Source organism: Montipora capricornis, chromosome 1, assembly GCF_036669925.1.
Source record: "Montipora capricornis isolate CH-2021 chromosome 1, ASM3666992v2, whole genome shotgun sequence".
Lineage (NCBI taxonomy): Eukaryota > Metazoa > Cnidaria > Anthozoa > Scleractinia > Acroporidae > Montipora > Montipora capricornis.
Window position 1 is genome coordinate 12,963,500 of NC_090883.1, and position 14,801 is coordinate 12,978,300.

At 39.6% G+C, this 14,801-nt stretch overlaps 1 long non-coding RNA gene and 1 pseudogene across 1 annotated transcript; both read left to right on the forward strand.

The window, feature by feature from the left end:
* The window catches only part of LOC138058105 (uncharacterized), a 91,417-nt pseudogene that overhangs the window by 45,809 nt on the left and 30,807 nt on the right, over window positions 1-14,801 (forward strand).
* Window positions 13,838-14,800, forward strand: LOC138051509 (uncharacterized). Its single transcript, XR_011132836.1, has 3 exons — window positions 13,838-13,899; window positions 14,160-14,226; window positions 14,735-14,800. It is a non-coding gene; the product is annotated as an uncharacterized lncRNA (long non-coding RNA).

Genomic DNA, 14,801 nt, shown 5'->3' on the forward strand with positions numbered 1-14,801 from the left:
TGGGTTTCTCCAGTGGCTGTCCCATCTCTCTCCTTCGGTAGTTTGTCTACAGGAGACCCACGCAGTCTCTAATGATGATCTTCTTTCTTGGTTTTCTCGGTTTGGTTATTTGTGTGCTGGTTCTTTTGGTACCAATCACTCTCGTGGTGTGGTTGTTTTGTATCGTTCGGTTTTGGAGTGTAAGTCTGTTGTTTGCGAGTTTGATGGTCGTTTTGTTTTGGTTGAGTTTTCTCTTCGTGGCTCTGTTTTTCGGGTTGCTTCTATTTATGCTCCTAACCGTAATCCTGATCGTGACGCTTTTTTGGTTCGCTGTGTTGACTCTATTGATCCTGCTGTTCCTACTCTTTTGTGCGGCGATTTCAACACGGTCCTGGACCGTGTTCGGGATCGCCGTGGGTCTTGTCCTTTTGATGTCTCTCGTGAAAGTTCTGTTTTGTTGTCAGCTATGTTTTCGGATTGTTGTGTGGTGGATATTTGGCGTGAAAGGCACCCAAATGTTTCTGCTTTCACCTGGTTCCGGCGCGATGGGGCCCTTGCATCGCGCATTGACCTCATCGGTTGTCCGCTTGCTTGGGTGCCTTATGTGTCTTCTGTAGACATTCTGCCGTGTCCTTTTTCTGACCATTGTGCTATTTCTTTTTCATGGGCTCTCCCCAGCTCCGTTCCTCCAGGTCTGGGGTTGTGGAAGCTCAATCTTTCTGTTCTGGATGAGGCCGAGTATATCGACCTCATCTCCTCTTTCTAGTCTTATTGGCAGTCTCGTCAGTCTTCTTTTCCTTCTCTTACTGGGTGGTGGGACAGCGGTAAAGCCCATATTAAACGTATTAGTATAAATTATTGTAAAGATCGTGGTAAAAGTAAAGTAGTGGAACGTAATATTTTGTCTAGTCTTACTGCTCATCTTAAATGTCATATTGATTCTGGTCATCTTTCTTTTCTTCCTGTGTACCTTTCTACTTTGTCTCGTCTTCGTGCTATGGATGTTGAGGTTGCTCGTGGTGCTCAAGTTCGTGCCCGGTCGAGGTGGGTGGAGGAGGGTGAGTCCTCCTCTCAGGGTTGCCACGGTCAGGGAAAAGTCAGGGAAAAACAAAAATTTTTCAAGGTCAGGGAAAAGTCAGGGAATTTTGCAAAAGGTCAGGGAAAATCTCAGTTGTTGTCAAAGTCAGTGAAAAGTCAGGAAATTTATCCTTTAGTAGTACAAAGCGTTCATTACAGAGGTGCAGAAGTACCACAAAGATGAATTTGTTGCCTACAACTCAGACCAAGGTGTTGACTTCTTTCTCTTGACTCTCATTGGAGAGAAGCCAGAGTATTCCAAACTGTGGGAAATTTTCAAAATCTTGCTTATACTTTCCCATGGTCAGTCATGTGTTGAAAGAGGGTTCTCTGATAATAAAGACATCTTAAGCAGCAATATGTAAGATCAAACCTTAATTTCCTATCGGATGGCATATGATGGTATCAAGAATCAAGATGGTCCTGTAGAAGACTCTGTAACAAAGGAACTTCTGGTATCTTGCAGGCATGCTCAAGCAAGATACCAGAGCTGCTTAAATCAGAAAAAGAAAACAGAAGAGGCCAGTGAAAAAGAGAAGAGGAAGAAAGAAGCACAGGAGGAGCTTTAGTCATCAAGGAAGAAGAAGGAGAGACTTCAGGAACTTACTAAAGAAACAGATGAACTTGCCACAGAGGTTGAAACAAAACACAAAATGGAATTGTTAGTGACACCAAATGCCATGCATTCAAAATCCCGTGAAAAACGTAAAGAGATTGAAAATGAAGAGAAGAATATTGATGGTTTGCAGGAGAAACTGAAGCTAATGTAAAAGCGGATTTGACTTATTTCATAATTCGCGTAATGCAAGGTCAGTGAAAATTGTTTTGAGGTCAGTGAAAAGTCAGGGAATTTTTTTAGTTCTAATGAGTGGCAACCCTGTCCTCTGCTTACTTCTTCCGGCTCGAAAAGAAAAACGGCACTGACCGTAATATCTCGGCGCTGAGGGCTAGTGATGGTACTTTGGTTACGGATAAGGATGGGTTGTGTGATGTTTTTCGTTCTTTCTATTCGGATCTTTTCTCTGCTGCTCCTTGTGACTCTAATGCTCGTGCTGAGCTTCTTTCTAATATTTCTTCAGTTCTTCCGTATAATGATAGTGAGGTGTGCGAAGGTCTTCTCAGCCAGGAGGAGTGTTTTGCGGCTCTTCAGGGCATGGCCCGTGGTAAAGCTCCTGGTTGTGATGGCCTTCCCATGGAATTCTATTTAAAATTTTGGCATGTTTTGGGTTTCGATTTAGTTTGTGTTTTGAATTCTGCTTTTGGTTTAGGCTCTTTGTCTCGCTCTCAGCGCCGGGGTATCATTACTTTATCGTTTAAAAAAGGGGATCGTCTTGATCCCAAAAACTGGCGTCCAATCTCCCTGTTGAATGTCGATTATAAAATTGCTTCTCGTTTTCTTAAGGTTATTCATTTGGTTGTTGATAAGGATCAGTCTTGTGGTGTTCCTGGCCGTTTCATTGGGGAAAATGTTGATTTTTGCTCTCTTCTCGTACTCCTGCTGCTCTTCTTTCTCTTGATCAAGAAAAGGCATTCGACAGGGTTGATTGGACGTTCCTTCGTTCTACCTTGTATGCTATGGGTTTTGGGCAGTCGTTTGTTGGGTGGGTTAATTTATTTTACAATAATGTGAGTAGTTGTGTTAATGTTAATGGTCATATTTTTAATTCCTTTAAGTTATTTTGTGGGGTGAGGCAGGGATGTCCCCTGTCCCCCCTTCTTTATGTTTTAGTTGCCGAGGTACTTGCATGTAATATTCATTCTAGTGGTTTAATCTCTGGTTTGTCTCTTCCTGGTTCTTCGTCTTCTTTGCCTGTTGTTTCTGCGTACACTGATGACACTACGCTGGTTGTTTCTTCTGTTCCTGGTATTTTGGCTGTTTTTGATGTTTATTCTTTGTACGAGAGGGGGTCTGGGGCTAAATTAAATTTTGGAAAATGCGAAGGTTTGTGGTTAGGCCGTTGGAATGGGCGCACTGACTCACCGGTTAACATTACTTGGTCGTCGGTGAAGGTGAAGGTGTTGGGGGTTTTTCTGGGTCCGGGCAATTTGGAGGAGGACAATTCGAGGCCACGTATCACCGCGGTGGAAAATGCTTTAAATTCTTGGTGTCAGCGTTCGTTATCTTATAAGGGCAAGGCACTTGTTATCAATGCCTTGGCCCTTTCCCGTGTGTGGTACGTGGCCTCCTCTCTAATCCATGTTCCCCGGTGGGTCAGAGTGGAATTAAATACTTTAATTTTTAAGTTTTTCTGGAGCGGTAAGCTTGGTCGCTCATCGTATTGTGGTTCAGCCTTCTTGTTTGGGTGGGTTCTCTGTTGTGGATTTCCAGTGTAAGGTTATGGCTCTTCATGTTCAGTGGGTTTGTCGTTTTGTTTCTTCTCCGTCTTCTTGGGTCTCTTTCATGGTTTTTTGGTTTTGTTCTCTGCTTGCCGCTCCTCCGCATCTCGTTTTTTCTGCTCCGCTTTGTTTTTCGCCGGATTCTCTGCCTCCGTTCTATCGTTCGCTGTTGACTGCTTGGCGGGCGTGTAAAGGATCCCTTACGGCGTCTTCTTTGGGTATTGGTTCCGGTATTGATTTTTGTCCTGTTTCTTCTATGTCCACGAAATCTGCTTATTTGTTTCTTTTGTCCGAGAATGCTGTCTCTCCTCATTGTGAGGAGAAGTTCTTTCCTTTGTTTGGTTCTCTTTATTGGTCTTCTACTTGGCGTCAGCTTTTCTTTTTTGATTTGGATCGTCCAGTTATTGATTTGTCTTGGAAAATTTCTCACGGGGTCCTTTACACGGCCGAAAGGCTCGCTGGTTTTGGGTATGCTCTATCAACTGCTTGTTTTTGTTCTGCTCCTGTCGAGTCTCTTTCACATTTGTTTTTTCACTGTCCTCTGGCTGTCAGTGTTTTCTCAAGGCTTCAATCTCTTATGTTCTTGGCTTCTCCTCTTTGTCCTTCTATCTTGGTTCGTCACGCGCTTTTTGGTTTCTCGGCTGATGAGTTGTCTGTGGTTTTTGTTTATATGTTGAATGTCTGCAAGTTTTGTATTTGGGGGGCTCGGAATGATTTTCGTTTCTGAGGTGTTCGTCCCTCGGCTGTGGATGTTATGGAGCGTGTGAAGTCTCGTGTTCGGTTTAATCTCCCGTTGTTTTTCCGTCGTTTCCGGTCTGACCGTCGTCGTCGTTATTTTGTTCATCAGTGGGGTGGTCGTGGTGTGGTGGCTTCATTACATAATGATGCCTTGGTCGTTCATATTTAAGTTCTGGTTTTGTGTTGCGTGTGCGTGCCCTGGCCGTTTTTCTGGGGTGAACCAACGTCTTGGCGTTGGATGAGTCTGTTGACGGGTGGCCTTTTGTGGGTTGCTTTTCACCCTTGTGCTGGGTCGTGCTTGTTTTGGTTTGTCTAGTTGTTCTTGAGTCCTTTTTGTCGTTTTGTCGGATTGTCATTTAGGAGTGTAAGTCAGGCGAGGCATCTCCTAGGTACAATTCTTCGTTCATCTGTTTGTCTTGTGTTATTTGTTAGTAGGGGCGGGGTTCGATTCCCCGGCGAAGTTGGCGTGTTGGTGCACCCCCGTTTGAGGTGAACCGTTGTGTTTGAAGGATTCGTCGTTATGTCTGGCGGCCATTGCACTCACCCTACCGGGGGGCCAGCCATTCGCCTTAAACATAAAAAAACATATTCAGAAATGCGTTTACATGGAAACAGTTGATTTTCCAGAAACTGCTTTCGTGGCTATTTTTCCAAACATGATTGAAAAGGACTAAGCGTTTCCTTTTTTCTGTCACGAACATTTTACAGCTTGTTTTATTAACAGAAATAAACATGATTGTGTAAAAGAGCGGCGTTTTGTTTAACTACAGATTTCAGCATGACCACCCGTTACAAATGACTGTTGGTGATCGAACAACGTTTTCTGTTGATTTCTTTTGTTACTTCTACCGGCCACGTTGATATCAAAAGTACATTTTATTAAAAACTCGCGCAAAATGAGGTCAATGAGCGCTCTTTACGATCCGTACAAGTAAGGGTTATTTCCGGTTCCAGGATGGGTCCATTCCAATGTGATGATTTGACAGGTTAGTCAAGAGCATCCGCTCGCTTGTCGCGTGCACACGTATCTCAGTCTGCTGGCCATTGAGGTTTTGAGATTTGGGTTTTCTGTCAGATCTTCGTTGAGTGACAATTAATTGTCCGATAATTCTAAGAACGGCACAATTGTTCCACTTAAATTACGGGTTTCTTACAATTCGGCATGCTTGGATCGTCTAATATTCTTAACCGCTGGCAATAATTTTGAGTTGTAGAGTATTGAAAGCATCAAATGTGTGCGGTATGTGCGAACTTTTGGCAAGTTCCAATCAACAGGACACCCCTGTACCGATTTCATGTTTGCACCAGAAAGTTTCATGATCGAAATATATGTACATTCTTACCCGCTGCCAATAATTTTGAGTTGTGGCCTTTGGGTATTAAAAGCAAACATCAAATGTATGCGGTAAATGCGAACGTTTTGGCAAGTTCAAATCAACGGGACATCCCTCTGCCGATTTCTATTTTGCGGCAGATAGTTTTATGATCGAAAGGTATGTACAATACGAGATGTTTCTGTCTTTCGAAACATTTTCGCCCACCATTTTCTGTATCACAATTCGATATATTCTTTCAAGTCGACTTTTGGCGTGTTCGATTGACCCTATTCCGGAATAAGAATACGTGGAGTGATGATTAAAACGGTATGTTTGGCGCGTTTCGAAGCAGCATGCAAGGATTATAAAAATATGTTTAAAATAGCGTTTTAGCGGGTGTTTGACAATTTTAATGTGATCTCCGTAAAAACGAAGGATTTCTAACTTTATATTCCATGTATTCTTATTCCGGTGTACGGCAGTGCACGTGCAGCGTTGTTGCAACCCTTAAGCAACCCTAGTTTTTGCTATAAGAAACTGTTCACGCGGTGTCTCATTTGCAGCTCTCATACAGCGGATCGCAGCGCTGCATTTAAGATGCTTCACGCTGCAAAATATTTGCAGCGCTTTCGCAGTGTTATGAATTTGTTCATGGCTGCTTGAGCGGCTCGTAAACACTGCATTAACGACGCGTAAGCGCTGCACAACCAAAAAAGTGAACTAAAGCAGCGCTGCTGCAGCGTCACATCGTTCGTACAGGAAAATGCCAAACAACCATTGAAAAAGGCAGACTGTCAGATTGTGACGGCTAGACCATGTCTCATGTTTGACCCCAGTCCCTTAAATGATAACCCACCACGACTTGAAATTGATAAAAGCAGAAGTGTTTATATATACCCAGCCACCTACCCTATTCCCCTTACAGACCACGACAACATCCAGTGGAAAACACCCTTATAGCATAAATTTATAAAAAGTAGTGCCCTCCCATCCCCCCCCCCCCACCCATTATGTGTGCAAAGAATGTCGCTGAAGAAAAAAAGTAAGTTAGGGGGAGACATTGTGTTGTAAGTGTACTGACAGTAATCAGTGTGAGGGCAAAGGGAAGTATTTGATCTGTTTTCCCCTGGGTGCTGGTTTATCGTGTGCAACTTTTAGGCACTATAGCACGAGGCAATTTTTCTTGCAACTTGACTCGCACTGAAGTGAACCTGACGACTGGAACATTTCTCGGTTTTATAGCAAGCCTTGCACGAAGCAGAATCAAGGCCTCTTTTTTGCAACAAATGGCAACGCTGTAACAATATTTGACGTGTTGTCCAGGGATGTTACACTAAGTAACGCCTCCTGTAACTTGTCGCAACGGCGCAACAAGAATGCGGGACACGTTACACGAAACATTGGCAAGTGTATCAGCGCCGAACAAATATAAACAGATTAATGACAAGATATTATTTGAAACACTTACGAGATCCAATAATACCGTGTAAACCATACATTAACATGATTTCTTTTGCCATATCTGGTGTGATGTGTCTAGCAGGAATTGAAACCTTTCGCTTCTGAGTACTTTGAGTGTGTTCAGTCTCCAATGTTGGGCAAGCTCAAAGCGGTGTGCCGGACATATTGTCATGACATTTTTTTGTTCATCATTTACATCTTGAATGCCTAAAATTATAATGTGTTAATAGTGATGCTTATTTTGCATATAATGCGATTCAGTAGGCATGTTATGTTTAAACAGTCCTGAATTTTCCATGTTTCATGTTGAGGGGTTAAAGTCTCCAGCGAAGTCAGCAGAAGTTTGCAATTTTCTTCTCTCACTTGTCGATTGCCACAAGCAAATGAGCTTGCCGCTCGCGCAAATGAACAAAACATATCTTTCCTGCATTCACCGAGGCATCGTTGAAAAATATATAGATCGAAATAATTTCTCGTCCATATGCTACCGCTCCGTTACAAAATATCTTAGAAATGGCTTCAAGTAACATCTTTTTATCAAATGTGCCATTCAGCCGTAGCCAATAAGAGATCTTTGTTCCCACGCTTTATACCCGCCCGCGGCTCACACGTGGTAAGTCTGCAATGTTAGCCGGTTACAAGGAGGATTCATACCATTCCTGGTTCCATCCTTAGTAAATATGTACAAAATATCGAGAAAGGACTGAAAATTTCAAAGGATTAATTAAAAGCCCCAGCCATAAGTTTCGTGAAGATGCGGTGTCTGTTGAATCAAACAATACTGATTTCGTTGTTTGAAAACTTTTTGAAGGCGATCCTTAAAAGTGCACTGTACCTTGTTTGGCACGCTTATTAACGAAAAGGTCGTTAAGTACCTAAGATGACTAAGAATGTCACTCACCTTTAGGTCTAGCTACCCGTTTAATACAGCGAAATAATAATACTCCACAACAATGAAGTAAACATCGTTTTATTTTGTGTCACGCAACTTGAAACTGGCTAAATAGACTAAACGTACTCACAAAAAGATCCTAGAAAACAAAATTGCCCAAAACTTTTCCTTTCCTGTTTCAACATATAGCTCATTACCATTATCGCAGAGCATAAGTTTTATCAATAGAATGCTGGAATGCATAATTCAAAGATTTTTAAAAACACCGCTATTATGGCAAAACACTCTTACGAACTAAGGCAGGTTATTCCTGAAGACTATTAAAATGAAATTCAACAGAAACAGAATTAATTTTTAAATAACCTTAATGAGTTTGTATAGTTCTTCACTGGCACTAACTTTATTTTGACTCGCTACGTCTTGGAGTTGTGAAATACACGTTTAAAAAATGTCAATATTTGCTTTTCTGTAGCGATAAATTGCCGGCAATTTAGCCTTGACCTTTGACCTTACCTTGTTTTGTCAAGGAAAGGTTTGATGAATCTAAAACTGTGTCATATTAACGACCATAACAAGTAGTTTAATCGCACCAGTTTTCGTCGAAATCGGTTATTTTCATTTTCATGCCTCTGGTCGGCTCACTGTGACAAATGCACTTAACTCCTCATGAATTAGCCATTAATTGTGCAACTTTGATGTGAACACTCTGTTGTCAATTTTTTTTACATTTTATAGTGACTTTGGACTACAAGACTCTGCTTCTCCTCCTGGTGAAAGTGAAGGATCCAATTTTTTTTCTTGGTGGTAAAGGACTTGCTGTGGAGTTTTGCTTTATTTGTGATGCTCTCAGGGTATGTTAATGAAAAGGTTACATGTGTGTACTTGCTGCTTATATTAACTGTGTATGCCGCACAATCTGCATGTAGTTGTTTCCTATCTTTTACATGCATGCTGCTCTACTGTAATTTTAAGTGAAAATACTATTCAGATCATCCTCAAAACTGTTTTGTTTTTCTTTTGTATTAGGGCTTCAGCAGCAAAATTATTATTGTTTATTACTATAATTATATATTAATATGTGTTCTATTGGAAGGGTTGCTCTTGTCAGGACGTTGCACCAGATGAGACCTGTTTGGATTGTCTTAGGGGCAAAGCAAACATTGGAAGGTGTGTATGTTAAGATAATGTAGTTTGACACCTTTATATGCTGACAGTTCAGGTCTCTCTTGAAAACTGCAAACAACCAAAAGACAATATTATTGACAGATATATGAGTGGGATTAACAACTATAATATATTCGGGCATTGGTACCCTTCTCTGCATTGGTGCACAACTACAATAATTATTCCAGATTTTTTTTTTCACAAAAATAACCTCTTTAACAGCAACATCCCTTCTTTATAAGTGCAAAGTAAATGTCAAGTTAGTAACCGTGATGATATTCATTGGTTGAGTCCTAAGTAGGCTTGTGAGTTCCCTTGACATGGCTAAGAACTCTTTTGCTCTGTTAAAATTGTGAATTATTGGATCACATCATTGGGATGTTTCATTTTAATAGAACCACTGGCATTAGGGATAACTTGCTTTTCCTCCTGGATGAAGAACTTAGCAGCATTCAGCTTTGTGCATTACACATGGAAATGCGCAATACAGAGCAACTTTTGGCTTCTATTGGGCTCATTGCTCACAAAATTGACTCTCTACGGGAAACCAACAATGCCCTTCGATGCTATGGTCCTGAATCTTTTCATGGTGACCGTATAACGGTAAAGAAAAAAGCAGAGCAGCAATCAGCTGTTACCAGGCACAATATCTGTGTTAGTTCAATGTCAGGTAAGTTTACCCTTTGAATTCGATTTTGACTGTTTAAACTGAGAAAAAAATTAAGTACCTATTTTTAAACATATATTTTGTTTATGTTCCCACTAATTAGGTTTCCTACCATCATTTCTAATACAATAACTTTTGTGTGTACAATTATGCCATCAACCAGTTCATTTTCATATGATATTAATTTTTTAAAAATGTTTTTTTTTCTCCACACTGACTACATTTATGGAAGGCTGTACTGTATCTATGATTTATACAAAATTTGATAGCAAAGTCAATGTGATCAACAGAATACTGATCATGACTTCCACCTGAAAGTGGATTAACATACAATTCATGTACTTTTATAAAAAAAATTAATTGCAGGACCAACGGAGCTTAAGATTTTAAGAGAATTAGAAGTCATTGTGGAGCAATGAAAAAGCTGGAAAAGCTTAAAAAGACCTACAAGGACTTGAACACTGCAAAGAATTTCATTTTGAACAGAGTGACTTTCTGCCAGACTCGAGTTGATGTAAGCCTGAGCAATTTATGTTTAATTAATTCTTATGAAGTCGCATTAAATTTTGTTCATGGGTCTTTGATGCAAAACTATAAAAGTAGGTTTTCTCTTGTGGTACTGTATAATGTAATGTTTTTCATCATAACTGGCGGGTGGCTCACCTCAAACAGTTCGATGTAACATGCAAAATAGATGTAATAACCATAGGGTGTATTTATCATCACAGTATAATGTAATGTTTTCCATCGTAACTGGCGGGTGGCTCACCTCAAACAGTTCGATGTAACATGCAAAATAGATGTATTAACCATAGTGTGTATTTATCATCACAGTATAATGTAATGTTTTCCATCATAACTGGCGGGTGGCTCACCTCAAACAGTTCGATGTAACATGCAAAATAGCTGTATTAACCATAGGGTGTATTTATCATCACAGTACAATGTAATGTTTTCCATCGTAACTGGCAGGTGGCTCACCTCAAACAGTTCGATGTAACATGCAAAATAGATGTAATAACCATAGTGTGTATTTATCATCACAGTATAATGTAATGTTTTCCATCGTAACTGGCGGGTGGCTCACCTCAAACAGTTCGATGTAACATGCAAAATAGATGTAATAACCATAGGGTGTATTTATCATCACAGTATAATGTAATGTTTTCCATCGTAACTGGCGGGTGGCTCACCTCAAACAGTTCGATGTAACATGCAAAGTACTGTATGTGTAGGAACGGGGAATGTGTTGTCATTGTATAATATTTTGTCTCAGCCCATATTCTTTGAGGATATTTACTCGTTAATCTTGTTCTCTGTTATTTACTAAGTTCTTCAGCGCCCAGATGATTCGTCGGAGTGCGCTTTAGTTTGCCTTAAAGCAATGTAAGTAAAACTTCACTTGTTTGGGGATTTGACTTATTGTTATTTTTATTAAATTAGGGACTAAATTACTGGTAAGCAGAAAATTGACATAAAAGCTGATTGAAAGGTTCTGTTAATTGAAAAGGAGGGGACGACCCTCCCTTTTTGTAGAAAGTTAGAAATAGCCTCATTTATAAGTAATAACTGCAATAACTTACATACCTTTTTGTTCAATGTGAAAAATTATTGTTTTCTCTTTAGTACTTTGAAGATGCTCTCAGTAGCGGCCAGTTCATTAGGGACTTTGGTACTTCTACAGAAGTAATTAATCTTGAGGGATCAGGTACAGGATGATAATGATAATAATGGTAATAATGAAAATAACAATAATAAAAATAATAATAATAATAATCTTGATTTATAAAGCCTACATTGTAATGCTCCTTTTTGATGGAATTCAACTTCCTTTCCTTAATCCTTAAATATTTTAAATATCTCTTTGAGGATGAAATCCCATATTTCTTTTTGTATTATAAACTCTAATGGTTATAGGCATAGTGACAGTGATGATTGTGGGACTTGCAGGTAGATTGTTTGTAAAGCCATAATTTCATATTTTCTCTTTACTTGTGTACTTGAAGTTGTTAAAGGTGACATGCAGGAACGGCTCAAGGCCTGGAGGGAAGAGCAGCAGCATCTTTCTGAGATATTCAGAAAATTATGCCAGTGCCGTAAGAAGACTTTCTCGAAAGGCAATGAGGACATCATTGAGGCTGTTGCTAAAAAGCAGCTGGAGTGTTTGAAAAGGGTAGGATCCCCAAAGATCTCACACTGTACATATTCTACTGTATTTCCTACATATTAATTGTTATGTTCCACGTCTGCAATGGATCTCAGCATTGTTGAATACATGCCTGTGTAACTACACTTACAAAATTAGTCTATATGTTTGCGTGGCATGTTTTCCTGTTTCAATGTAGGTCTGCAGAGAGTGGAAGGAGATTGCTATGGTTACTCGGTCAAAGGTATTCAGAGAGACAGAGCAAGGGGAAATTGACCTCTTTGATGTCAAGGTTGGTTAAGTTTTATTAGTGCTACATTTTCTAAGTTGGTACTGTATGTTGTATTTTTACCAAGCAACACACTGTCTAATGGTTTGCAATTCACTCAGTTGGGCTTGCTTCTAAAAGGAGGGAAGTGACTCAGAGAATGGTCCTTTGTTGATGCCGAAGTTAATTCAGTTCCTTTCCTGATAATTAAGTCCCAGCCTCAGTCACAAGATTTAATTGTCAATTGAGTATTAAATGTTTTATTGTACGTACTAATTTAACGTTATCATTCCAGTGCAAAGAGTGGGGATTCTTGCTGAAAGATTTGTTTCGCAGCAGCCTTGGTACAGAGGATTATGACCATTTAACCATTGACCACGCTCCTATGCTGATGAGAAGACTCTTGTCAATGACTGAATTTAGTCACCAAGGCTTTGAAGCTTCACACAAGGATCAGCGCCAGTTGTGGGTGAAGGAATCCAGCCATGATCAACTGGGGAGGCTTCCTCTAGTAAGCTATTTAATCTACTGTACACAAGAAAGTGTTATTGTGTAATAAAATTAGCCTTGAACTGATTGACCAGCTGCACTATGACCCTATTTCAGATGGTCAAGGTGAACAGTGAACATTCCAGAAAGTGATCTACACAGTGATGTAAATATTAAGAAAAAATCTTTTTTTTTGTTCCAGTTGAGCAGATGTTGGTGCATTTTTACGCTGAAAAACGTCTGTCCTTTCGATACTGTGTCAGAGATGCTTTAAATTCAATCCGAGGTATTCTAACTAAGTATCTTAATTTGAGACCTTGACTTTAAGTTACTAAAAACTGTGTCTGCTTTAAACTCCATCGTACTTTAATTGCTGCAAGTTGTTCATAGCCATATTTTGCGGAAGAACTGTGATGGCTTTTGTGAGCTTTTGTTTCTCAAGGAGCTTAAATTATTGCAATGCTGTATTCATGTCTAGGCTTGGAACTATGGCAGTTGTTTTTCTCAGTCATAATTGTAGGAAAGTTGCATTTTGTATCACTCATTAGCTTACTTTTGTATTGTTATAGGGAAGAAAAGCGAAGAGCAAGTTAGCTATCCATTTCATTTCCGAGGCTGTGGTTGGAAGCCAAAGGAAATGGTATGGGATAGTTCAGACACTAAGTGGATAAAAATTATGGACAAACTGATGACCATGATGTTTGGTGAGGACTTCTTGCAGTATGATTATGACAAGAAGAAGGTGTGTCATGTCATTGATGACTGCAAACCAAAGTTTGTGTACGTTAGAGAAGACTGGAACGAGGAGTATTCTCATATGATAGTTTTAGATGACTTGGCGCCACCAGATGACTTTTCTATGTGAACGGGTGAAGAAGGTCATTCCTTCGTTTGGTTGTTTGTTAAAAATGACATGTTCAGGGACGTTACATGAATTTTCATTTAATGCAACACAAAATACTAGCCCTTGAATTATAAGCCCTGTCGATTTTGAAATCAATTTTTTTACCACCTGTTATAAAGTCACCCCTACATTATAAGCCCTCAACAAATCTCAAGGCCCTTACAAAATAATTTTGTCACATCCGACTATGTAGCTGGCTTATTCTTTGATTTTTCGTGATTGTTCATGTTAAGAATGTATGTATGCATGGACCGTTCAGTAAGTAAGTAAGTAAGTAAATCTTTATTTAACGAGGGTAGCATGAAAAAGCATATAAATGCTAATAAACTAGTCGCCCTCAGTACGACAGAAGCTTCATTCATTTCTTTAGGCGTTACATATAAGCTATTTTGTTTCTTCAGGTCCTTCTCAAACGCCATATCCTTTGCACTAACGAAAAGCAACAGAAGATCAAATTTTAGGTAAAACTTATTTTCAGACATATGAAAGACGGATGTAAGTAGGGCTCTGAAACTTTGCAACGTTATGACTAATTTCCCTGTTAAATTTGCCTCATGACTCGTGACACAATTTACTATAAGTATTTTAAATTTACTGCAATGAAACTTCTTTTTTGGGTGTGAGTTGAATGAAGTAAGCCTTTCAAATACTATGTAATATACATATACTTTTCAATGTCACTTTGAAGATGAGACTTTAATGCATAATGGTTGTTTTGCAGAACCAGCGATTGATGCGGAGGTTGTGGTTGTTGCAGACAGTCCAATTACTCCAGTTGAGCAGGACAGGTCTGTTACATTAGCATTGTTTCCGTTTTTCCACCACCGCCATCTTTGGTAAAAGTTACAATCCTTAAGATGGATCTAGACACCTTAGAGGATGGAAATGAACTTAATGATTCCATTGTGGATTTTTTTTATGATGTAAGTTTTCCTAAATAATGGTCATTAACATTATGGTTTATAGTAACATGTGATTATTGCCCAAATCGTTAAATGGTTTCCCCGGGTCAGGAAATTCTGAAAGCCGGAAAAACAAAGAAATACATGTAATATCCGTTGTGACTTGGCCTCCCATTCGCCTATCAGACTAAAACAACCATTTCGCCCATTAATGTATTTTTGTGCAACTGACATTTTGTAGTTATTTGATCGGGGTACATGGTACTATTCTATTAGGGAAAAATCGGGGAATTTTCCCTGCCATATCTTTTGGTAAAGCGGTTATTGGCATCATCTATGAATGACTGCTACTTTTCGTCTTTTTTTTTTTTGTTGTTTTTTTTTTTTGTTTCAGGTATACTGTCGATGTTTTGGGACAGAGTGCGATGACAAGCCCGTTTTCAGTTCTCTCTTTTACGCGA